Below are 25,851 nucleotides of genomic sequence, written 5' to 3'. Positions count from 1 at the left end.
TATCTTTCAAGTTTTGCTGTCTAAAAGATAAATAAATTTTTAAGGCTTTTGTTATATATTTCTTTATTGTCTTATAAAAACCCTTAGCATTTGATAATCTCACCAACACTTCATTACTTTCCAACATTGTACTTTTAAAAAAGTAACAAATCGGTTCCAATAATCATCTTAACTTACATTTATGATTACTATAACATTTGATATTCAAATATTTATTTTTGACTTATTAGCCTTCTACATATAAATCGTTCATATCCACTGTCTTTATTTTTCTTCTCTTTCTCTTTTATATTTCTGTCTTCTTCTTAATGAATGATTTTTTTTTGGTATTCATTACTTCCTTTGTATCCAATTAAGAAAATCCCTAGATACCAAAAGAATTCTGTATTCTTAAAATCTCATCTTTTTCTCAAAGACCACTTAAAAATCAACAATAAGAAACAAATAACTCATTAGAAAATGGGCCAAAGTGCTGTGCAGACATCTCACCAGAAAAGATGCTCTACATAATATGTCATCAGGGAAATGCAAACTAAAAAATCAGTGAGATACCACTATATACTTATTAGAATGCCCCAAATCTGGAACACTAGCAACACCAAATACTGGTAAGAATGTGGAGCAAAATGTACTCTCATTCATTATTGGTGGAATGCAAAATGGCTGTGCCATTAGACAGTTTGGAGGTCTAAAAAAATGAAGCATGCTCTTCCCATATGATCCAACAATTTCATTCCTTGGTTTTTACCTGAAGGAATTTATAAATGGTGTTCATATAAACACAGATATTCATGGGAGCTTTATTTATAATTCCCCAAACTTGGAAGCAACCAAGAAGTCCTTCAGTAATTAAAGGGTAAATATACTGTGGTAATCCAGACAACAGAATATTATTCACCCCTAAAAAAAATGAGCTAACAAGCCATAAAAAGTGCATTTTACTAAGTGAAAGAAGCCAATATGAAAAGGCTACATATTATGCAATTTCATTATATTGCATTCTGGAAAATGCAAAACTATGGAAAGAGTAAAAAGATCAGTGGTTGCCAGTAATTCGTGGGGGAAAGGGATAAATAAATGAATTACAGAGGATTTTTAGGACAGTGAAAATAGCGTATGACACCATAATGATAACACATGTCATGACATTTGCCCCAACTCATAAAATATACAACATCAAGAGTGAAACATAAGGTAAACTGTGGACTTGGTTGATTGTGATATATAGGTTGAGATTCATTAGTTGTAACACATGTACCAGTCTGGTGCAGGATTTTGATAGTGGAGGAGGCTATAGATACAGGTGTACACAATAAATCTCTGTACCTTCCCCTCAATTTTGTTGTGAACCTAAAACTGCTCTAAAAATTTAAGGACTTATTTTTTTTTTAATCTAGGTAAAAGTAGATTTTAGATACTAAACATCACAATCGAGTACTTGGAATGAGATTTTCTAAGTGAAGACACTGATGAGCACTCTAATGTATTAATATCAGTAATGGAGATGACACGATTGAGTGTTTCTCTGAGAATATAAAAAAAGAACAAGGAGAAAATAAAAAGTTGATAGAGATGAAGAGTCAACAAATATCCAGTATTTATGTTCCTGACAATACCAGAAAGAATGAAAAATAAGCAAGATTTGAAAGGATAGCATAAGTAACATTTCATGGGCTGAAAATAAGAAGAAATATCAAATTGAAAAGATGGATAGTGATAAAGAGAAGCTCAGAATAATAACAATGATGATAGTGGCAGTCATATCTAATATCTATTGGGTGATTAAATATGCAGAACCCAGTGATGAGATTTTGCTCCTTATATATTACCATTTAACTCTTACAACCATGCTGTAAGGTAGATATTTTGACAAGGAAGACACGGACTTAGATATTTTGCCACGGACTTAGATATTTTGCCTAATATCACACAACCAATACAGTAAATGCAGAGATTTGAACATAGATATCTATCCATTTCTGGATCACAGATTTTTATTTACCACATGTACTGGATTGATAAAGTTACATAAATTTTTAAAGACTGTTTAATTTGAAAGTAGAGAAAATGACTAAAAAAAAATCACACAGTTTTTAAAAAGAGAGAAAAATCCAGATTTCTCTACATTAGTACGATGAGAGGATGTGTCTATTGTGTGGATAGTGCAATTTTTAAATGAATTATTTTCATTTAAAAAATTATGAAATAAAAAAATATGATAGTACTATATCATACACTTGAAACTGTTTCTATGTTGTATGTTAAGGTAGAAATTAAATAAAAACTGTAAAAAATGAAATAGAGCTCTCAATTATGTGGAATATTTCATCCACTTATTATAAATGGGACTTATTCTCTATCTTTTTTTAAAGATCCTTGATAGAAAAAAATATTTCAATCCTAAAAAAAAATAATAATGCTATTTTTAGCCCTCTTTTAACTCTTACTCATTTTATTTTCCTTTTTCACTTTGGTATTTTTTATAACTTGTTTGAAGACAACAGGAAAGGCTGGCAAATTAAAATTCTTAATATGGAATCAATATAAAATATTGTAAGAGGCTTCTATGCTCCTAAGAGTAGTATGAGCAAGGGAAAAGGTTGAGAGTGAGTTTAAAGGGGCAAAGTTAATAAAGCATGGATTTTAAGTATTGGGAAATAATGTATTGGTTTCTTATTACTGCTGTGAAAAGTCAGTAGAGATTTGATATCTTAGCACAAATTTATTATTTTACAGTTCAGAGTGTCAGAAGTTCAAACTGGTTTCACTGGGCTGAAATCATCGTGTTGTCAGAGCTGAGTTCCTTCTGAAAGCTCTAGGAGAGACCCTGTTCCTCTGCTTTTTCTAGCTTCTAGAGACTGCTGGCATCCCTTGAAGTCCCATTCCTCTGAACAGGGAGCCCAATCCCAGGACCTTTTGGTCTGAGCCAAAGGCAGATGCTTAACTGACTGAGCCACCTGGGTGCCCCTGGTTAGAGACTTTAAAAAAAATACTATGTAAGTAAAGTTTGAAGTAACTAGGGCTATTTCACGGGCAAAGAGAATTTTGAGATAACACAAAGGCGGTATGGAAATGTTTAAGACCTAACATTTGGAATAAGGATTAAACTAATTTTATTTACTTCATCAATTATTCATTAAACAAATGTTTACTGAATAGCTAATTATCAGGTGTCTGATAGAATCAAATACACACTGGAAAGAAAAAAAAAACAGGAGCAATTGCAGGCTTGCATCCTTATTTATTTATTTAATGAAGTTTGAGTTTTTAAGAGGAGAAATAGAAAATGTTAATGTGAGTGTGGAATTTTTGCCATAACATGGACCATAAATACAGGCAGGTCAGATTTTGCTATAAGAGTATATGGAAAGGATACTGCCCCACAAAAATCAGGAAAATTCACTCATCTAGGACTTACAGAGAGGGGGAAAATTTCCAAGCAAAGAAAACATGTTGAACGGCTTTGGAGAACAGGTGAACTTAGTTGAAGAGAGTGAAACATACCAATGCAATTTAAAATCCTGATGAAAAGTACTATTCTTGGAGATAAAGCTTGGCTTAATGTAAAAAACAAACCCTCAAAAAACAAGAAAAAAACCTTTGTAAAAATTATAGCTATTCACTAATCTCTATGGGATTTCGTGAATGCTGATTTCTTTTCAATGAAAGTGTTAAGTAGATATTGTGGCAAGGCTTGCTTTGGAGTGATTGGTTAGCTCTTTAGCTGGTACCATATATTTTCACTTACAGTTTGAGTTTTTTTTCTATTTTTCAATTCACGTTGAATTTAAAAATTTTCAACATTGGAAGGAAGGGATCTTTGAGAATGGTTTGCAATTAAAGATACCAAAATTATATTTTTTCTGACAGTAAATATGGTCACAGTGTGGAGTGCTCTGTTTTAGTCTTCCTAAAGAACATATCTTTACTATTACTATGGTTACACTAATGAGTATACTTTCATTTGTAGGATCTTGCTTTGGTTAGTTAGTTATTTAAAATCCATTTTCTTAAAAAAATCCATATTCTTTTCTTACAAGATGCTGTTTCAATATTTATAATTTGCTTATGGGTGAAATATGAAAGCATGACACTATATTTAATCAAAGATAATACTAAATTTACATAAACTTCTAGAAATTAAAGGGGGAGTGGCTAATGTCCAAAGCATTCTATGTGATCAGTGTAATTCTTATACTAAAACCTAGCAAAGGTGATGCAAGAAAGATCTTTTATGAACAAAATATAAAAATTCATGAGGAGATATTAGCCAATCAACTCTAGCAGTATACAGAAAAGGAAAATACATTGCATCATAGTGTTTTACATACGGAGCACAAGAATTTAGATAGGTTCAAGGAAAGACAATTATATTAGTGGAGCACAACAGTCAAGAAATAGACCATCATATATAATGTCAATTAAGTTTTAGTCCTAAAAAAAAAATCCAAAATCACAGTTTAATTGAGATATAATTCATGTATCATATGTCCTAATACCTATAAATAGGTTACTTTATTGGCAAAAGAGAGCTTGCTGACCTAAATTTAGATCTTGAGATGGATTATCCTTGTAAGCCCAGTGCAATCACAACGATCCTTAAAGGAGGGAGGCTAACGTCAAAGAGAACATATGACAATGGAAGCAGAGATGGGAGTGATGTACCCCGAAGATGGAGATAGTGTCCACAAGGTGAAAGAGACAGGTAGCTTCTAAATCCTAAGAAATAGGGATGCCTGGGTGGCTCAGCTGGTTAACCATTGAACTCTTGGTTTGGGCTTAGGGCATGATCTCTATCTGGGTTGTGAGATTGAGCCCCAGTTCGGTTCTGTGCTCAACAGCGTATGCTTAGGATTCTCTCCCTTTCACTGTCCCTTCCCCTCAGCCCCTGTTGCCTCCCTCTCTCTCTTAAAAAAAAAATATATAGATTTTTCTGTAGAATCTATAGAAGAAACAAGTCTTGTCTAAACTTTGAAATTAGCCAAGTGAAACTGAATTTGGACCTTTAGACTCCACAACCATAAGAGAATAAATGTGTGTTTTTTTAAGCCAGTATATTTATGGAGAGTTTGTTGTACCACCATAGTAAAATAATGCAGTGTGCAGTTCATCTATTAAAGGATACAATTCATTGGATTTTAATATACTCATAAAGCACTGTTCTCATTACCACAATCAATTTGGGAACATTTTCATTATCCCCCAAAGAAGTTTTATTCCCTTAGCTATCACCTACAATTTCCCTATCCTCCCTAAACAACTACTTATTTATTAAATAACTACTAATTTAATTCCTATCTTTATAAATTTGCCTATTCCATATACACTATATAGGTGGAGTCATACCATCTGTAATTCTTTGGGACTGACTTCTTTCCTTTAGAATATTGTTTTCAAGATTCATTCATGGTGTAGGATGGAACAATATTTTTTTTTGATTACTGAGTAATATTTTGTAATATGGATAAACCATACTGTATTTGTTTATTTATTTATCAGTTGATGGACATTCAGGTTGTTTCCAATTTTGGTCTGTTATAACAATGCAGTTGTGGGCATCCATGTATAATTTTTTTGTGGAAATGTCTGTATTTTTCTTGAGTCTACTTAGTAATTGAATTGCTAGGTCATGTGGTAAGTCTATGTTTAATAACTTGAGGGATTGCAGACTGTTTTCCAAAGTGGCTACACTGTTTTACTTTCCCACCCACAATGTATGAGGGTTCTCTACACATCCTCACCAAGATTTCTTATTTTCTTTTTATTTTAGTTATCCTGTGGGTAACTGTGAAAATGGCATGAAATGGTGTTGTGAATTTGATATATATTTCCCTGATTGCTAAATATGTTTGAGTATATTTTCCTGTTCTTATATTCAATTTGTGTATCTTTTTTAGGGAAACTGTCTGGTCATATCCTTTTTCCATTTTAAACTGTATTTCTTTTTATTATTGAGTCATAATAGTACTTTATATATTTTAGTATAAGCCCTTATCAGGTATATGGTTTGTAAATATTTCCTCTCATTCTAGTGTCTTTTCACTATGCTGATGGTGTCCTTTGAAACACAAAAGTTTTAATTTTGATGATGCTCAGTTTACCTTTTTCCCCCTTTGCTGCATGCATATACATCTGTTGTCTTCCTAATCCAAGGACATGAAGACAAATGCTTATGTTTTCTTCTGTAGACTTTAGAGTTTTCATTTATAAATGTATATCTTTGGTCCATTTTGTGCTAAATTTTATACATGGTAAGAGATAGGGTTCTGGCTTCACTCTGTTGCATGTAGATATCCAGTTGTCCCAGCCCCATTTATTGAAAGCCTGTTTATTCCCCATTGAATTGTCTTGGCACCCTTGTTAAAAATCAGTTGACCATAAGCGTGAGGTTGTTTAAGCTTTAATAAAGTTGTGGGGGATATTCAATGGGGAAGTAAAGTCCTTTTAACAAATGGCACAGGTAAAATAGATAAATATTTGGGAAAAAAAGAATAAAACTTGAAGCTTATCTCATGCCACAGACAAGTATTTATCTGAAAGATCTAGAAGCAAACAAAGAAAACATTCTTAGGATAAACAAATACATATACAGGACAGTTAATTTTTTTTTAAAAGGAAGGAAAATGTTATGAAATTGAAATTTGTTCATGTAAAATGTTTTGCTCAGGATAATACATCTGCCCATAATGTAATCTGTGTGAGTGGGCTGTCTTTTTAATCACAGACAACTATAAACCTGGAGTCATTATAGAAGGAAATTATTTTCAATGCTTCAATAGCAGGCAACATAAGATAGCAAGCCTTGGAAGAATAAACCTATTAGTGAAACAAAGAGCTAGTTCTTCAAAAAAGATGCAAGAAATATGCATACTTATTCCAGGACTGACAAAGAAAAAAACTCAAAAAGATAAAACAGATTATCAATATCAGGGATGAATCCCCAGGTATCACTATAGACCCTGCACATCTCAAAAGGATGATAAAGGCATACTACAAATAACTCTATACACACATGGACTTGACAACCGAGATGAAATGGATCAATTCCTTGAAAAACACAAACTATCACAACTTACCTTGTGTGAAATAAAAAATTGAATAGCCCTATACTGCTTAGGAGCTTGAATTCATCATTTAAAGACTCTCATGAGAGATCCCTGGGTGGCGCAGCGGTTTGGCGCCTGCCTTTGGCCCAGGGCGCGATCCTGGAGACCCAGGATCAAATCCCACATCGGGCTCCCGGTGCATGGAGCCTGCTTCTCCCTCTGCCTATGTCTCTGCGCCTCTCTCTCTCTCTCTGTGAGTTTCATAAATAAAAAAAATAAAATAAAGACTCTCATGAAAGAAAACTGCCTAGATGGCCTCACTGCAGAGTGCTACACAATGTTTTAAGAATTAATACCGATTCTACAGATTTTACACAGGCTTTTTAGACAATATTAGGGAACACTTTCAATCCATTTTACCATGCTATTATTACCCTGAAAAAAGATAATGCAGATAAATTACAGTATAAAACAAAATGAAATCTACAGGCCAGCATTTTTTCTCATGAATATAAATAAAAAATCATAACAAAGTATTAGAAGATAGAATTTAGCAATATATAAGTGAATTATACCCTATGATCAAGAGGGGTTTATTTTAGAGGCACAAAGTTTGAAGGTCAACTTATTCACTATATTAATAGGCAAAAGAAAAAAATCACATGATGATATCAATCAATACAGAATAAATATTTGACAAAATTCAATACCCATTTATGTTTAAGAAATAAATAAAAATAGAGAAGAAACTTGCTCAATTTGGTAAAAAATAGTCTAAAAAATTGTAACTAAAGTAAAAAAAAAACTTACTTTATGGTGAAAATTGAATACTCTTTCTTTAAGATCTGAAACAAAGCAAAGATATCTTCTCTCTCTTATTCATCACAGTGCTTCTAAGTGTTAGCAGTGCAATAAGGCAACAAACAAATATAATTGAAGTTATACTTTCAGTAGCCCCTGGGAAACACAGGTTGGAGGACTATTAAATTTTCTTAAGGTTACCACTGAACTAAATTTACATGGGAATTGATTAAGGATCATCATTTTCAGAGTATAAATAAGAACAAAATTTTCTTTTCGGTAATAGGCTCACCAACAAGTACCAACAAGGCCCCAACACAGGTGTCCAACGCAAATGAGAATGCATAGACCTTTTAAAGAAATGTAATAGGGCGCACCCAAAGCAATACCCAACTTCATGTAAAACTCAAAACAAAGATTGTAAAACACATTAATATATTGTAGGTATAAATGATCATTGAAAATGACATCAAAGTTTTAGATGAAATCAGTCTGATATTTGAAAAATTGAGTCTTGCTGATATTCACAATTATTTTACTTGATTTCATGAAGATGTAGTCTGTTGCTTCTATAATCCTAACATCCCTCAGGGGTAACTTACACATTGGAAGAAAATTGTGTGGACATTTAAAATAACCAAAAATGTAACTATGGCAGTGTTGATTTTTCCATTTAAGAACACTTTGGGGAGAAAAATAAAGCTAGCTTATTGAATTTGTAGTTAACTTCCTTGACATAAATATTTGACTGTTAGAGTCTGAGTTTAAAAGATTATTAGAAATGATTACTTCTAGCAAGTAGCTGTTAGTATTCCATTCTTTACACAAATATTCCATTCTTTACACAAATACACACAATACTTACTGTGGAAAGGGGGTATTTTTCTACCTATTGGGATACAGAAATATTTGTTAGAAATGATATTGATTAGGATTCACTCAAGCTACAAAGCACTGAAAGCCTTAACCAGGAGACATGTTTCTCTCACAGAAAAGTCCAGGTAAAATCTATTTCTGGGGCTATGACTGAGTTTCATGCTTTCAGACCTAAGGTTGCTTCTAGCTTTGTTCTGCTGGGCACGTCCCATTCACAAGTTATTCTCATCCCAAGAAGGCTGCTCTAGCTCCAGCCATGATCTCTGAATTGCAGCCATCTGGAAGGAGAAAGCAAATCACCTCCTTTACCATATTTAATGGAAGTTGCTGCACAGACCATTTTCATTTCTATTTCATTGACGAGAGTTTGTTCAAATGTACGCGCCCAAATGTACATCCTGTAGTCTGGGAATATAAATTTTATATGTTCTTTTTTCCCCTGCTAAAATTCAGGGGGTTCTAATTTTGACAGGAGGTAAAGATTTTAGGGTTCAGAGTCTTAGTCATAGAAGAATACAATAAAATGCTTTATATGAATACTTTACAGCAACTATACATCTTGTGACAAATACAGATGAAAAAATAATCAGTGTGACACAGGACAGTGTTTCCTAAACTTTGTTCTATGTAACACTGGCATGAGGTTCAAAACACAAAACAAACAAACAAAAAAACGTGCTGAATCTCAGGTTAGAAGAGGGATGCCCGCATAACAGAGACAATAAACAAATTACTTATATTTGTTTTTTATTTTTTTTTTATTTTTTATTGGAGTTCAATTTGCCAACATATAGCATAACACCCAGTGCTCATCCCACAATGCCCCCCTCATTGCCCATCACCCATTCACCCCCAACCCCCGCCCACCTCCCCTTCCACTACCCCTAGTTCGTTTCCCAGAGTTAGGAGTCTTTCATGTTCTGTATCCCTTTCTGATATTTCCCACTCACATTTTCTCCCTTCCCCTTTATTCCCTTTCACTATTTTTTATATTCCCCAAATGAATGAGACCATATAATGTTTGTCTTTCTCCGATTGACTTACTTCACTCAGCATAATACCCTCCAGTTCCATCCACATTGAAGCAAATGGTGGGTTTTTATCATTTCTAATGGCTGAGGAATATTCCATTGTATACATAGACCACAGCTTCTTTATCCATTCATCTTTCGATGGACACCGAGGCTCCTTCCACAGTTTGGCTATTGTGGACATTGTGCAGGTGTCCCGGCGTTTCACTGCATCTGTATCATTGGGGTAAATCCCCTACAGTGCAATTGCTGGGTCGTAGGGCAGGTCTATTTTTAACTCTTTGTATTTGAATCCTAAATCTGTCCCTTATTAGCTATAATACTTTCCATGAGGAAATTATTTAACTTCTTTTTGCCTAAATTTCCATGTCTATAAAAAGAGTCATGCTCTTGGTGCTACAATTTTTTTAAAGATTTCTATTATTTATTTATTTATTTATTTATTTATTTATTTATTTTTCATTTATTTATTTGTTTGTTTGAGACAGAGGGTGAGAGAGCACCAGCAGGGGGAGGGGCAGAAGGAGAGGGAGAAGCAGGCTTCCCACTTAGCAGGGAGTCCCATGAAGAGTTCGATCCAGGGCCCTGGGATCATGAACTGAGCTGAAGGCAGATGCTTAACTGACTGAGCCACCCAGGGGCCCCTGTATTATAATTATGTTGGATATCGGCTATCAGCTCTGTGCCACTTTCCTGGAGCTAAGGATGGAGCAATAGACCACAGGAAACTTTTGGGTCTCAAAGAATGCATGATAGGAAGTGCTAAGCAGAAATAAAGGGGACAAGGAGTTGGGATCGTGTGAACAGGGAGGATGCCTTATTTTGCCCATGACGAATACAGAGTGCTCACTGGGAAACTAATGTTTTAGTAATGACTGCTTGGCCTTGCGTAAGGGCCCAAGAAGATGGAGGAGCAGATGCTCTTGATTCTACCAAATGAACATGACTGACAACTAACCAGTAATAATATCTGTCACTTGTTGAGCACTTACTAAAGATCAGATACTCTGAGTAGGCAATGTTATCCCTGTTTTTTGTATGCAGAAACTAGATGTCAGAGATAATTTGCCCCAAGTGATACAACTGGAATGTAACAGACAATTCCATCCCAGGCTAGAGTCCTGTCCCTTCTGCTTCTTCAGGGACTAAGAATGATAATGTCAGTAGTTTAACCAATATTCATTGAGCATTGAACCAGGATTCATCAGTAAACAAAACAAAGAATCTGCTTTTTTTTTTTAGCCTACAAGTCTTCAGTGAAAGGAAATTAGAAAACGAACAGTATGTATAGGTAATTAAGTAAATATATACAGACACTATAATTAGAAAGTTATTACTGTTTTTGAAAAAAATAAAGGAATTGGGGGTTATTTGCTGGGGTTACAATTATAAATAAGTTTTTTTAAAAGATTTTATTTATTTATTTGAGAGAGAGAGAGTGAACAAGAGAGAATAAGCCAGGGAGGAGAGAGAAGCAGACTCCTCTCTGAACAGGGAGCCCAATTAGGGCTCCATCCTAAGATCCTGGTTTAACCACTGAGCCGCCCAGGCGCCCCTAACTATAAATAACCTTTTTTTAATTTTTTTATTTTTAAAATTTTTTTAATTTTATTTATTTATGATAGGCACACAGTGAGAGAGAGAGAGGCAGAGACACAGGCAGAGGGAGAAGCAGACTCCATGCACCGGGAGCCCGACGTGGGATTCGATCCCGGGTCTCCAGGATCACGCCCTGGGCCAAAGGCAGGCGCTAAACTGCTGCGCCACCCAGGGATCCCTATAAATAACTTTTAAATCTGATAAATGTCCAGTTAATATATTTGACTAAGGCTAGTTACTCTTAATAATCAGCATAGAGTAACCTTCACAAAATAAGGAGAATTATCACCACACGAGGAAGAGTTTTCTAGGGTAGTAGGTTATCATCATGTATTTTATACAATTCTGAGAAATATTTAAAGGAAATCCAGATTTCTGATTAGTCAGTGAGGTCTATGGTCCTTGGGGCGGGGGGGGGGGGGGAATCTACCTTTGGAAATAGCACAACTAATTGCGTGTGCATGTGTGTATACAAATACATACACACATATCCGTATACATGTAAGTATGCTCATACATGTACATACACACATATGTATATATATATATATACAAAATGGAAACCTATAAATATAAGAAACATATTAAGGTAGGCAAATATTTTACATAAATATTTATTTCATCATATTTAACAAATGACATCTGTCTCCTCCACAGGACTTAAAAAAATATCACTTCAGTGTGAGTAAGGAATGTTCATCTGAAGTTAAGTCATACTGGGGGAAACTGCAATGCACGAAAGAAAAAAAAAAAATGAACCGCTCGTGAAGTCACCAGTTAAATGATAAATTTCTGGCTTTTAGAATTTCAATAATAGGTTTCTTCCTCAAATAGAAAAACCTCAATTTAAAAGCATTTTCCCCTAGTTAACATTTACCTTTCTTAAACAGAATAGAGTGTGTCAATGACAAAATGGTATAAATACAGTCTCAAAGAATATGGTATATGGGATCCCTGGGTGGCGCAGCAGTTTGGCGCCTGCCTTTGGCCCAGGGCGCGATCCTGGAGACCCGGGATCGAATCCCACGTCGGGCTCCCGGTGCATGGAGCCTGCTTCTCCCTCTGCCTGTGTCTCTGCCCCCCCCCTCTGTAACTATCATAAATAAATAAATTTAAAGAAAAAAAAATATGGTATAACGTCAAAGCCTATTTAAAAAAATCATTTAAAAGGGAAGAAAAAGGCAGTAACATTAATGATCAAAATAGCAAGGCTAGCGTTCAGTTCTTTCTTTGTCCTTTGGTTTTCTCATAATTGTGGCCTCTTCACCTGCCTCAAAATAATGTGTTCAGAAGCTCTTGCTTACGCTAAGCACAGCGCTAGTTATTCACAGGACTTTGGAGAAAATGGTAATGCGTTCTTCAGCTCCTTTTACTAATGCCAAATGCCAAGGGTCTTTGAGCAAAGCTTTCCAAATCAAGCCAGTTACGAGAATTTATTTAAATGAATAGGCCCATGGTTGTTAGGAATAACCTATATATTCCAAAAACTCAAATGAAGGTGGGTAAGAAGCATGAGGAGGAAGGTAGTTAGGCTCCACGAAGTGTTGGGATGAACTGCATCTCCATCCTTCCTAAGTCTGTAAGAAATGAATCTTCTTAGAGCACTCCCTGGTAGCTTGAGACCATTCTCCTTAAAGCCCCCTACATTTTATGTCTTGTTTCTGCCCAATTGTTTGTCTTTTTTTAACGGTTAATTAATATTTATATATTTTGGTTATTCTAAAATAAATTTCTTAACTTATTGGGCATTTGTGTTTCTTCTGTGTAATGTCAGCTCCTATATTTTGCCCACATTTTCTGTTAGGTTGGTTATTTTCTTTCTTTTTTTTTTTTTGTTATTTGTTGTTTGTTTTTTGTTGTTATTTTCTTATTAATTCAAAAGGTGTATAAATTTGACTTTTATAATGTTCTACAAATATTTTCTATCAATCTATGGCTTGTGATTTGACTCTTTTAAAGGAGTTGAATTTATTAGTTTTTTATCTCATGTGTTTTCTCTTTTTCATTGTTGCTGTTTAAGTAGTATCTGCCTGTATGTTTATATATGCTACTTAAAAATCAGGGAAATTTAAAGCACAAAGAGATGCTATTTAACACTGATGCAGTTGGCACAAATATGAATTTTCACCCTACCAAGTGTTGGCTTAGATATGGATGAACAGTATTTTTTATATTGATTGATCTATGAACATGTAAATTTATGCAATTTCATTGGAGGATATTTTAACATTACCTAGTAAAGAGAACATTGAAAACCTTAAGAAATAGCAATTACATTCCTTTTTTTTGTTTTGTTTTAGCAATTACATTCTTGATGAATACCTAAGAGAAATTCTTGGCCATGTTTTTCCAGTGACATAGATATGTATGTTCATAGCAGCATCGTTTGTAATAACAAAAATCAAAGTCACTAAAATGCTCATTATAAGGAGGATGGGAAAATAAATAGTATTTTATAATAAAAACAGCATATTATAGTACAATGAAAATATGCAATGACATATTTAAGTCTTATGTAGCATAATATTGTGTAAAAAATGTTTAAGAAACCACCCAAATCAATTTTAGAAATTCAGAAACAAGAAACACAATTGGTGTTTGATAAAACCATATTATTATGAAATCAAAGAATATGCAACATGAAATTCAGAATGGTGGTCAGGAATGTTGAGGGTTCAGTTAGGGATAGCACATAAGTGGAGGCAATTTTGAATAACATTCTATTACTATAGTTGGTTCTGTATTCACTACATTTGAAAATAGATTAATAAATACTCTAGGCCATTATGGACCAATTATAATAGCATGTGATGAACCAAGTAGCATGATAGAGCCAATGTAAGGCTCAAAGAAAAAATAAATATAGCACACCTTCCAGTATAAAAACAATATGTAAAAAAAGTTGAAGAGCAATATGTAAAAGTTCTTTACTTATCTTGCTTACTGGCTACTTCCTAGAGGTATTCCACTATTTCTTCAGAATGTTGAATACATAAACATGTATGTCATGCTATGCCATGACCATTCCAGAGACTACTTGAAAAAAGTAAAAATTAAAACCTTACAATTTAGAATGTATCTTTCTCTTTTTAATAGCTATCTATCTATATATCCTGTGTCTCTATTGTGTAGGTATCCATAGCTTTATTAGACAGAGAGAGCAGGAGAGGGTGTGCACACGTGCGGTGACTATACCACATACTGTTGAACTGTTTGCGATTACCAATCCCTCACTAATCTATTATTCAGAGAACCAGTCTGTTGAAATATTCTGCTCACTCTCACAGAAATTCAAAATAACTATATTCATTTCATAGGAGAACAATTTTAGAGAAACTACATTAATCGGTTGTAAATATTTCTGCAAAATGGGATTCCAGTATATTCTTAAATGTTATATGTTATATATCTAAGTAGACAAATATAGGTATAAATGGGTATAGATACAGCTATAGATCTTGGGACAGATATATATAATGACTGGTGAGTTAGATAGAAGGATACACTCTACGATATTAATAAGAGTAACTTCTGAGTGATAAGATTATGGAAGATTTAATTATTTTTGCTATAATTCTCTATATCTTCAAATGTTCTCTCACTAATGTGTATTGAGTTTATAATAAAAATGAACTATAAATATTACTTAAGAAAACAATCTTACAAGCAATCAAATAAATTGGGAGGTACTGTTTTTCATCTATCAAATTAACAAAGATTAATACCCCCAGCTGGAAAAGGTGCTGAAAAATTCAATATTTGTTATTACTAATGACTGTATCAATTGGCCCAATTAAGAGAGAAAGCAATTTCTCAATATAGTAAGTTGCCATCAAAAATGTCATATCCTTTGGCCCTGGATAACAACTTTCAGCAGGTAGTCCCCTATCTCCAAATAATATACGACAGAACAGCCAACTACAGATAAAAACATAATCTTAGAATACATGAAGTATTTATTATGAGCAATGAATTGGAAAATATTCTTTGTTAATATAAGGAGGAAAGTGTTTAGTGTAGGACAATTATGTAATGGATTATACAATCATTAAAAATGGTAATGAAGCCATTAATATCTTAAAAGCTCATGATCTGTTAAGTTCAGAAAGCAGAATGTAGCATTGCAGTTAAATGATTGCTAACGTAAAAATGTGTGAGGGAGATACAAACTGATAAGACATAATCTTTATGGTAAGGGGCTTAAAATCTAATGTGGCTGGCAATAAATAAAATATGGGAGTTTCTCAAATTTCATTCCATTTTGATTTTTTTATATGATGAGTTGGGAAACAGGATTTGTGACATTTACATCATGACTGAATCTGCAATGAACTTTCTAGTAATGACCTTTAGAGACCAATTGAAAATCCTTTAGGAGATCATTTAATGCAAATTGGAATAATAATGGTATAATTTTTTTAGTTACATAGCTGACTCTTAATGCTGTCTCTCCAAACTGCACAAAATAGAACGATGCTAATTCCAGTAATTTGTTCTTCAAGGAAATGACATTAAGTCAAAATAAAAAGGCATACTTACCACTTATTATTGTATGTCCTTGAGCAAGTCATGTAAATGCCCTGAGCTCAGTTTTATGTGAGTGCATTTGTGTGTGTATGTGCACACATACATGTGTGCATCTCCATGTAAAAGGGAGAGAGCTTAAATTATTCATATAAAGCCTTGGGTCTGGTACGGAATAAAAGTAGTTCATATCATACATACTATGGGGAATATAAAAACAATTTTGGGAAAGCATTTTAAAACTTATATGGTCTATAACCTAAGTTTATATTTTTAACCTAAAGTTAGGGTGAATGGAATTTTGCTCTTTTTCTGATTATATTTAAAATTATGGATTTGTCTCTTATATCAGTGTGATTAAGTATTTTTATAGTAACTGTTTCTAATGTTAATTGTAAAAGTTTTAAGCCCGAAAATAAAAAAAACTAAAAAGTCCAAGCACCCATACCATATTTTCTTTCTCCGAATCATGATGGTTTTATGTTTTTGTTTTTGTTTTGAGAGCAATCTGTGTATTGATGTACTTGGCCAGAACTCCTTAAAACAGCATGTTGTTTTGTTTTGTGTGAACTGGTGTTTTTCTGTCATACCAAACAAAACAATCTAAATGTTAAACTCTATCACAAAAATAACAACCTGTTTTGAACCCACTTAACTGAAAGAGTTGCAAAGTTCTGCACGAGATGTAGTTTTTTTAAGGATTTAATTTTTCACATGACAAAAGTCAAAGTGTTGGCAAAGTTCTGTAGCTTCTAAACTAAAGCTTCAGAGAGTAGTCCTTTTCCTTACTTATTTTTTCTTTTTTTTTCTTTCTTTTTTCTTTTCTTTTCTTTTTTTTTTTTTTTTTTTTTTCAGCCGCTAGGGACTGTTTGCATTCATTGGTTCCTGGTCCCGTCCTTCATCACTTACAGGATGGAACCTCTTTCATTGTCATGTCTACTTTTGGGAACTCTAACCTTCTTTTTACCTTCTTATAAGGATAGAGGTGATTAACATGAAGACCACACAAGCTAATCCAGAATGATCTCTTCATTTCAAGATCTTTACGTAATCACATCTGTAAAGTCCTTTTACCAATTAAGGTAATATATTCACAGGTTCTGGGTAAGAATTAGGACATGGCCATCTTTGAGCAGCCCATTATTCAGTTTACCACATAGTTTAATGATAATCATATTTATTAACCTGTGTAGTCCCATTTATTGAGGGACTTAAGCTTTAATAAAGGAGAAATTAAATGGACCATCCTAATGTTGCATGTTTGTTGCATAGCAGGTACCAGGATGTTGTAGGATATAAGTTCTATGTTTAGACAGGTATAGACTTGAATCTCAGCTGTAGCAGATTTTAATTGTGGGAGGTTGGGGCACTTTCTTAACCTTTCTGCATTTGCTTTTTCATATGTAAAATGGGGATATGAATTAATAATACCTACATCAAAGGTGTACTCAAATAATAAAATAAAATCATAAATCTCAGGTTTAATCAAGTTTTTGGTAAATACTAAGAGCTCAGTAAGTGTTATCCATAATTACTTATCATCTTCATTAATTTAATTATTAGATTGGGGAAGGCAGGCCAACACTAGTGCACAGATGATGGACTTGTCAAAAGTTGGGTTGTCAAATAATACTCTCTAGAAGAAATAGATCCAGAATGGGTTGTCCGACATCCAATTATACTCCATATATAGCCACACAGAAAATTTGAATTTCATCGTAGACCACAAAATCGATTTTTATGAAAATAGAACAGGGTAAAAATAAAAAGAAAGAAAATCAAAGAAAAATAAAAGAGGTTTCTTAAGTGGTTGGCAGTTATTCTTTGAAGTAGATGGAATCATTAGCGTGTAGTCTTTTTCACCTTTTCGTGTTTCTATGCCTTTGTCATGTTACTTTTTCTTCCTTCTAGAGGCTGACTGTGCTTTCCTATCCCTTTAGTCTGGGCTCAGCTAAAGGGTGCCATTCTGAGCCTAGGTCCTAATAAGCAACACATTTTTCTCACTTGCCTTCTTTTGCCTCTGTTTGTACCATGAGAAGAACATGTTGATTTAAGAAGGAAGAGAAAACACATGACACAAAGAGGCAAAGTGCATCTTAGAGCCACCCAGCTGAGCCCCCTCTAAATTGAGTAAATGCCCATTATATTATGATACTGAAGGTTTTTTTTTTTGTATTGCATGTTACACAGCAGTAATTCACTGATACTCTTCTTAAAGTCACATAAAGCACTTTTTACTTTCCTGAACCTATTCTAGTATGTTTGGGTCAGGAGAATTAGGGCACAATTTATACAACTACTGCTTTATTAAGGAGTCAACACACCCCTCCTTCCCCAGTGATATACTCAGCTAAGTTTATCTCTAGTGTAAAACACAGCTATTTCAGAATGAAAGAATTTTAGTGATACAATTTGACTCTGCCCTCTTCCATATTACAAAACTGATAGTTACTAATTACCTGTCATAAATAAGTGGGTAAAGAAAAGACTAGTTTTCAGAAGTAAAAAGAATGAGAAATTCAGGTCACAAAAACATAATAGAATTCACTTCATCAGCCTCCTTCTCTGCAGAGCATACCTTTCATTATGATAATTTCCAGCAAACACTTTTAGGAAGGCTCAGTGCAGCGTCATGGCAATAAACGAGGGCAAAGTAGGCACCTGATGTTGCCTGTAGCTGATTCACTGTGGTTCACAGATATAAGTTGGTATGTGCAAGTGAAAAACAAAATATTTCCATATATTCAATGAAAGGTGTTTTGTTTTATGTTGTTGTAATAAAGACAGAGTCTAGAGCGCCTTCAATAGTTGTCTAAAGATAAATATCGAACTTTATCTGAATTAGCAATAGATGTTTTCAGAATTTGAAAGAGGAAAGTACAATAACTGAATCACAGTATAATGGTATTGTCTTTGGTCTATTTTAAGATGTAGTCTTTTCTAATTCTTCCTTTAAATTGCTTTTGATATTGTTGCTATGCTTCAAAATGATCTAGAATTAGTTAATGTATTATTTATCCATTCAAGTTGAGTGGGTTTCCAAGTTGAAGGAGGGAAAACAGGAAGTGGAGAGAAAGAGACCAGGTATTTAAATATTTTCCTCTAGGTGTTATCCACAGTACTGAGCATATAGAATGTTGGTGAAGGTGATGATGATAATAATAGGTAATATTTATTTTTATATATGCCAAATGCTTGAATTTTACATCAATATACTAATGCTCATAATGATGAGGATCTACATTAATACAGAAAGCCAACATCTGTTGAACATATATTTATTCTAAGGATTGGATTGGATACATTAATTGCTTTATATCTTTTTTTAGAGATTTTATTTATTTGAGAGAGAATGAGAGAGAGAGAGAGAAAGAGAGAGAGAATGAGAGTATGGGATTAGGGGCAGAGGGAGAGGAAGAAGCAGACTCCTCACTGAGCAGGGAGCCCAATGTGGGGCTCGATCCCATGACCCTGAGATCATGACCTGAGCTAGAGGAAGATGCTTAAATGACTCAGCCATCCAGGGACCCCTATGTTCTATATCTTTTTAATTTTGACAATATTTTTGAGACCTAGATATTAATGCTGTGTGCATGTGTGTATAAAGTAGGCTAAGCTGGATGCAAAAATATGAAGTAGATGATTGAAAACCCAGTCTCGACTGAAGAGGGTTGGAAAAAAACAAAACAAAACAAAACAAAACAAAACAGAAGAAAATCCACAAAATTATTCTGCTGTTCGGTTACTAGCTTAGTAAAAAATTATTGTACTGTACATAATACTGAAAATTAGTATCTCATGTAGAACACACTGGACACATACTGATGAGATTAACATAGGAAATAGGAAGTTTCTCTTTTTGTTTCTCATGAATAAATAAATAAAATATTTTTAAAAAGAGGGGGGTAGCCTGGGTGGCTTAGTGGTTTAGCGCTGCCTTTGGCCCAGGGCGTGATCCTGGAGACCCAGGGTCGAGTCCCACATCGGGGTCCCTGCATGGAGCCTGCTTCTCCCTCTGCCTGTGTCTCTGCCTCTGAGTGTGTGTGTGTGTGTGTGTCTCATGAATAAATAAATAAAATGGTTAAAAATATGCCTCACTTGGGGATCCCTGGGTGGCGCAGCGGTTTGGCGCCTGCCTTTGGCCCAGGGCGCGATCCTGGAGACCCGGGATCGAATCCCACGTCGGGCTCCCGGTGCATGGAGCCTGCACTCTTTCTGCCTATGTCCCTGCCTCTCTTTCTCTCTCTCTCTGTGTGACTATCATAAATAAATAAAAAAAGATTTTAAAAAAATATGCCTCACTTGAACCCTTGGTGTGAAGATTAAACTAGCTAGGTAGGTCAATAATTTGGAATAATATTCATTGTATAATTTATACCCAGTAAATATGCTATTGTTGTTATTAAAAGGGTTCAAAATGAAAGTTTAAATGTGATATAAAATATATGCAGCAAAATTCTATTATGTATCATCTCCCTATAATCTAGTGAACCTCTTGAATATATGTGCCTCAGTTTGAAAGCTTACTGTCCTATGGCATACAGTCAGAAGTGTTTGTGGATTTAGTAAGAATAGGACTTCATTCTAGAACATAGCAGTCTGAGAAAATTTATGGCTGGAGGGAAAATTCATATAAGTCATCTCAGCCTGTGGAAGCTAAGTTGTTAAATCAATAATCACCACAATTATTTGACATCATTCTGGAAGTACTAGGCAAATGAGAAGAATAAATAAGAGATATAAATATTGGCAAAAATGAAATAAAACTTTCATTATTTACTGATAAGTTCATATGTTTGGATGTCAGAATCCACTGAAAGTATGAGAGGGGAAAAAATCTTCTGAAGGTTGCTTGTAAAAGAAAATATAATACAAATATCAATAATTTTAGTCTATAACAGCAACAAGGTAAAAAACAAAATGTACAAAGAAAGTTCCATTCACAAAAGCAACGAATACTTAAAATCACCAGGGACAAACAAGAGATTCATATTACCTGTATAAAGAAAGCATCTGAATTCTACGAAAGGAAATAGGAACATTGCAAATAAATGTAATATATTCTTGTTCTTGGAAAATTCAATACTATTAAGATACCAATATTTCCCAAATTGCTATTTAATTGTTTTGCAATCCCATTTGAAAGCCTATTGGATATTTTAAACATTTTAGACCTGATAAAAACATTTGTCTGACATCTGTATGCAAAAGTATGAAAAAAAATAGAAAATCTTATAGAAAGAAAAATAATGGGAGATTATTTCTCAACAAGACTAAAACATTTTTATGAAGCAACAGCAATTTAGAGTATGTTGTAATTATGCACAAAAGGGCAGTTTAATGAAGTAGAACTGGTAGTTCAAAAATATGCCCAGCATGTCTGAAAATTTAGTATTATGTGAAAAAAAGTTCATTTATGTTGGTTGGGATAGGATAGGCTCAAAGGCATTTATTTCTAACATAAAAGTGCAAAGAACAGTTGTTTGTTTATCAACAGAGGGTTTTCTTCCATGAACTTTCATACTGCTACATTTTTTTTTTAAGAGATGAAGGGTGGGGAGGAGCAGAGGCAAAGAGACAGAGAGAGAATCCCAATAAGGTCCGGGTCCAGTGTGGTGCCCAATGCACAGCTCAATCTCACAACCCTGAGATCATAACCCGAGCCAATATCAAGAGTTGGACCCTTAACAGACTGAGGCATCCAGGTGCCCTTACTGTTATCTCTTTTTATTTTGGGCCACAAAACAAAAATCTCACAATCTGGCACCAGAATGGCACTGCCAGCACCACTAGTGGACTTGTTAGAAATGAAAATATTGGGCATCATCTCAGACTTATTGAAACTGGGTAGTGGGAGCCAGCATTCTTTTTGTTTTGATTAATTCTCTAGGTGATTCTGAGGCATAATAAAGTTTTAGGTCTAGCCCAGGGAGTTATTAACTATATTACCTTTGAATGGGGAAAGGCAACATTGCGAAGACATGGTTGTCATAGCAGGTTGAGTAGTGTCCTCTCAAACGTGTGTCCATCTGGAACCTTAGAATATGACCTTCCTTGGAAAAGGTCTTTGCAAATGTGATTTGTTAAGGATCTCAAGATGAAATTACTTTGGCTTTAGGGTAGGCATTCGATCCAAAAACTGGTATTCTTCTAAGAAGAATACTGAGAAGAGAAATACTGAGAAGAATGCTTTCAAGAGTGAGATGGAGATGGGATTGACACCACCACAAACCAGGCAATGCCTGGGATTGTGCTTGTCAGGAGAAGTTACGAAGAGGCAAGGGAAAATTCTTCCTATAGCCTTCTCTGCCTTCATTTCAGTCTTCTAGGCTCCAGAACTGTGAGAGAATAAGTTTCTTTTGCTTTATGCCACCAAATTTATGATTATTTATTATGGCAGCCTTAGTAAAGGAACGCAGCTATTAAAAATTCTGGCCCAGGCCTGGCATACATCACTTCCCCATACAAGCCTTCAGCTAGAACTCAATCACATAATTTTCTCCAATTGTAGGGAGACTAGGAAACGTAGCCTAGCTATGTGTTCAGGATGAAGAGAAGAACACAGCTTTTGGGAGATATTTACCAGCCTGCCAAAAATATTTCAAATTACTGAAAAAATAATGTTGAAAGAATTGTTAAGCAATTTAAATTACCATAATAATAATAAACACTTTAGTAGGACTTAGAAGGACACATTCCTCATGGACAAATTTAAAAGGATTGAGGAAACCTGGTATTTGTGAGAATTAGGCAAAATGAGAACGTTCACATTTTCTTGGTAGAAGTGCAAACACAACTCTTCTGGTGAGAAATCTTGCAGTATATGTTAAAATGTACTCTAGAATATTTATTTTCTGAACAATCTCAGAGAATCTTTATTTACCCTAAGAAGATGAAGGAGTGTATGCATTACATGTCCAAAGTTATTATCAATCTCGGCTGGTGGTTCGCTTGTAAATGGCATTTTAACTACCCCAGAATAGAGCTGCCCATTGGTGAATCACAAATGTGAGTTATGTATGCACCAAGATTCAGAGTTTCCCCAGACTTTGGGCTAACTGGGAGAGGCCTCACTTTGGTTGTTGGTGGGCACTAGCCCAGTCATATTAGGCTGACTTCCTTCATCAGAAACTCTTAAAGAGCAACTCAAACAACATTAGGTCTAAAGGTGTGCCCTGAAGTCTTCTCATGAAGATTAAGTCAGCACATGATGCTCAACTACGATACGCTAAAGATAGTGAAGAGTCTTATCTGATATGGGCTTTTTTTCCAGCAGTTAATTATAAAACACAATTTGGTTGGAAAGGGATCCTTGGAGATATTAGATCAGTTCCATTTCACATACCCAAAGAGTATAGGTAATCAGTAATCATCCCAAAGGAACTTGGACATGGGGTCTTGTTGGGTAACGTTTAGAAGTTAGCTCAAATGAGTATCTTCTACTACATCAGATACACCTATCCATTCTGCGTTTGACATGCCATCCTAGTGGTGTAGAAGACAGCTTCAAGGTGTCTTTGTAATAGTATATACATGTTATGCAAATTGTAACTTCATTAACTGTTTGATATATTTAATATAAAAATTTCAATTGAATTTGAAATCAATTTGCATTATCACAAGAACTTCTGACAGTATATGCACCCGGAAAGAAAAGGCAGCGCTGTTAGATTTTTGAAGAATAATTTTTAATGATCTAAATTTTTCAGTGATTATGAAAAGGGTATTCAATAATTTATCACCTTTCTGTTTGAGCAGAGTTTCTCCTTGATGGTAACTTTCAAGAATTGGAGGAGATCCTCATTAACAATTTTGATTAGAAATTTCCTGTGAACATTTCAAGTATAACACCCTATGTAAAAATTTTATGTGAACAGAGGTATGCTCAAATTTTGTATTTAAATATTTTATTTGTAAGCTTTGTAAAATATTTTAGTATTTTTCAATATTCATGATGATTTTCTTACCATAATTAACTGATATAACTGTAACTTACTTTTGCAAATCCCATATGAAAGTTGTCTATTATTTTTAGTTTTCCCTATATCTTTACAAATATTATCAATTTCTCTGAGTGTTATGGTAGTAGACAGATGCACCGTGAGGTGACACCCAGTGATCCTTATTTTTGGTATTCATATTCTTATGTAATCCCATCCCCTGGGATGTAGGTAGGACCTATGAGTAGCTTCTAACCAATAGAATATGGCAAACAATGTTACTTTCATGGCTATGTTCCATTATATGGCAAGAGTGATAGGATGTTACTTCTGTTCTGTAAGGCTATCTTGCTAGTGGACTTGCTCTAGAAATTTTTCTTTTCTGCCTTGATGAAGTAAGAAGTAATGTTGAGGAAGCTCATAAGGCAGGTTCCTGGAGCTAGCTTCTGGGAACTGTAAATAATCTGTGAGAAATGCAGGTGTTCTCTAGAAAATGTCTAGGAGCTGAGGGTGGTGTCTAGTTGATAGCCAGCAAGAATCCAGGCCTTCAGGCCTGCAGACACAGGAAAATGAATTCTGTCAATAGCATTGAAAGCAGATCCTTCTACAGTTGAACCTCCAGAGGAGAATGCAGTACGTGAGAAGCTGAGCAGAGCCCCTAGCTAAGCTAACTGTGAAGTAAGGCTGTTATGTTTTAAATCCTATGTGTGTGGTAAATTTTTATCTAGCAATAGAAAATGAATGCAGTCATGGAGTAAATATGGTTGGGAAGATTTGCACTAGAGAAATCTTAGTTGTCTATACAATGTTCAACAAACCATGTTCATTAATATCAGTGAAATCCATTGAGTAAAATCACTTGCACAAGTGTTCTGTCCTTACTTCCTTGTTATATAAAAACTTCAGCAGTTTACAAACAATGTCTATCAACTGGTATTTGTTGACATTTCTTTGAATTTTGTCTCAATAGCCTATGGATCAGTCCTGGCTGTTCTTTTTCACTGATTCCTATTGCCCGGAGTTCTAGCACTCTTTCTGCTTCCAAATCATCCTCTGGTCTAAATACTTCTGTGTCATCTCAACTGGTCGTTACTGATCTGAGCAATCCAATTCTGTAACCAGTAGTCTTTGCTGCTCCAACATGAATATCACTGAAGATTATGGCACATTTTGATGCATGTTTTCTAACTGGAGATATAAAAAACAAGCAATCTCTTATTAACTGTGAAGAAGCAGGTGACTCTGTCTTTATAGTTAGTTAAGGAAATCCCATACGCTAGCTTCCTTGGCCTTTTAGTTTCAAGAAATAATCATATACTTTAACTTATAATTATTTAGATATTTTTTGTCTTTGTACACAGGCTATGGGTGGAATTGTTGGGATAGAACCAGAATCTAGCTGCCATGGGGTTGAACAGTGGTTTCAAATGTGCAGATTAGGGACTATGGGGAATTCATGGAAACCTTTCCAGGGTCCACATGATTAAAACTATTTTATGATAATACTCATGACTTATTTACATTTATTCTCTTGTGAATTCACAATATTTTTGTGCTTTGAAATTCCTCAGTTTACTCTCTAATATATGAAGCACAGACAACCATAACCAGTGATATGTTTGTGAGCTGGCTCTCAAAACAAGTCCCAAATTTTAACATTTTCAATTCAATTTCCATATGATAATATTCCCCCAAAAGCTGATTTTAAGCTACCAAGTAGCTTAACTGAATAAAACAGCATATCTGAATAAAAAGTTGAGAGCTTGAGAGGCAATCAATGATTGCTAGATGGGTCAGTATGAGCTGGCTCCAGCATTCCACTGACTATGAAACTTTTAAACTGAGGATCTCTGGGGCCCTGAGTAATTTTTACAAGTTTAAAGTAGTCCTGAGAAGACAAAGTTTGAGCAGCACTGCCTTAAAGTTTCTGTTGGAAGCAACATATCAGACTCCTTCATCCCTAATACTCTCAGAGACTTTCCAATTCTGTAAACTCCACAGATTTCCAAACGTACTCATATCTGTTTAACATCC

The sequence above is a fragment of the Nyctereutes procyonoides genome, unplaced genomic scaffold (assembly GCF_905146905.1).
Source record: "Nyctereutes procyonoides isolate TBG_1078 unplaced genomic scaffold, NYPRO_anot_genome, whole genome shotgun sequence".
NCBI lineage: Eukaryota > Metazoa > Chordata > Mammalia > Carnivora > Canidae > Nyctereutes > Nyctereutes procyonoides.
This window is presented reverse-complemented; position numbering follows the sequence as displayed.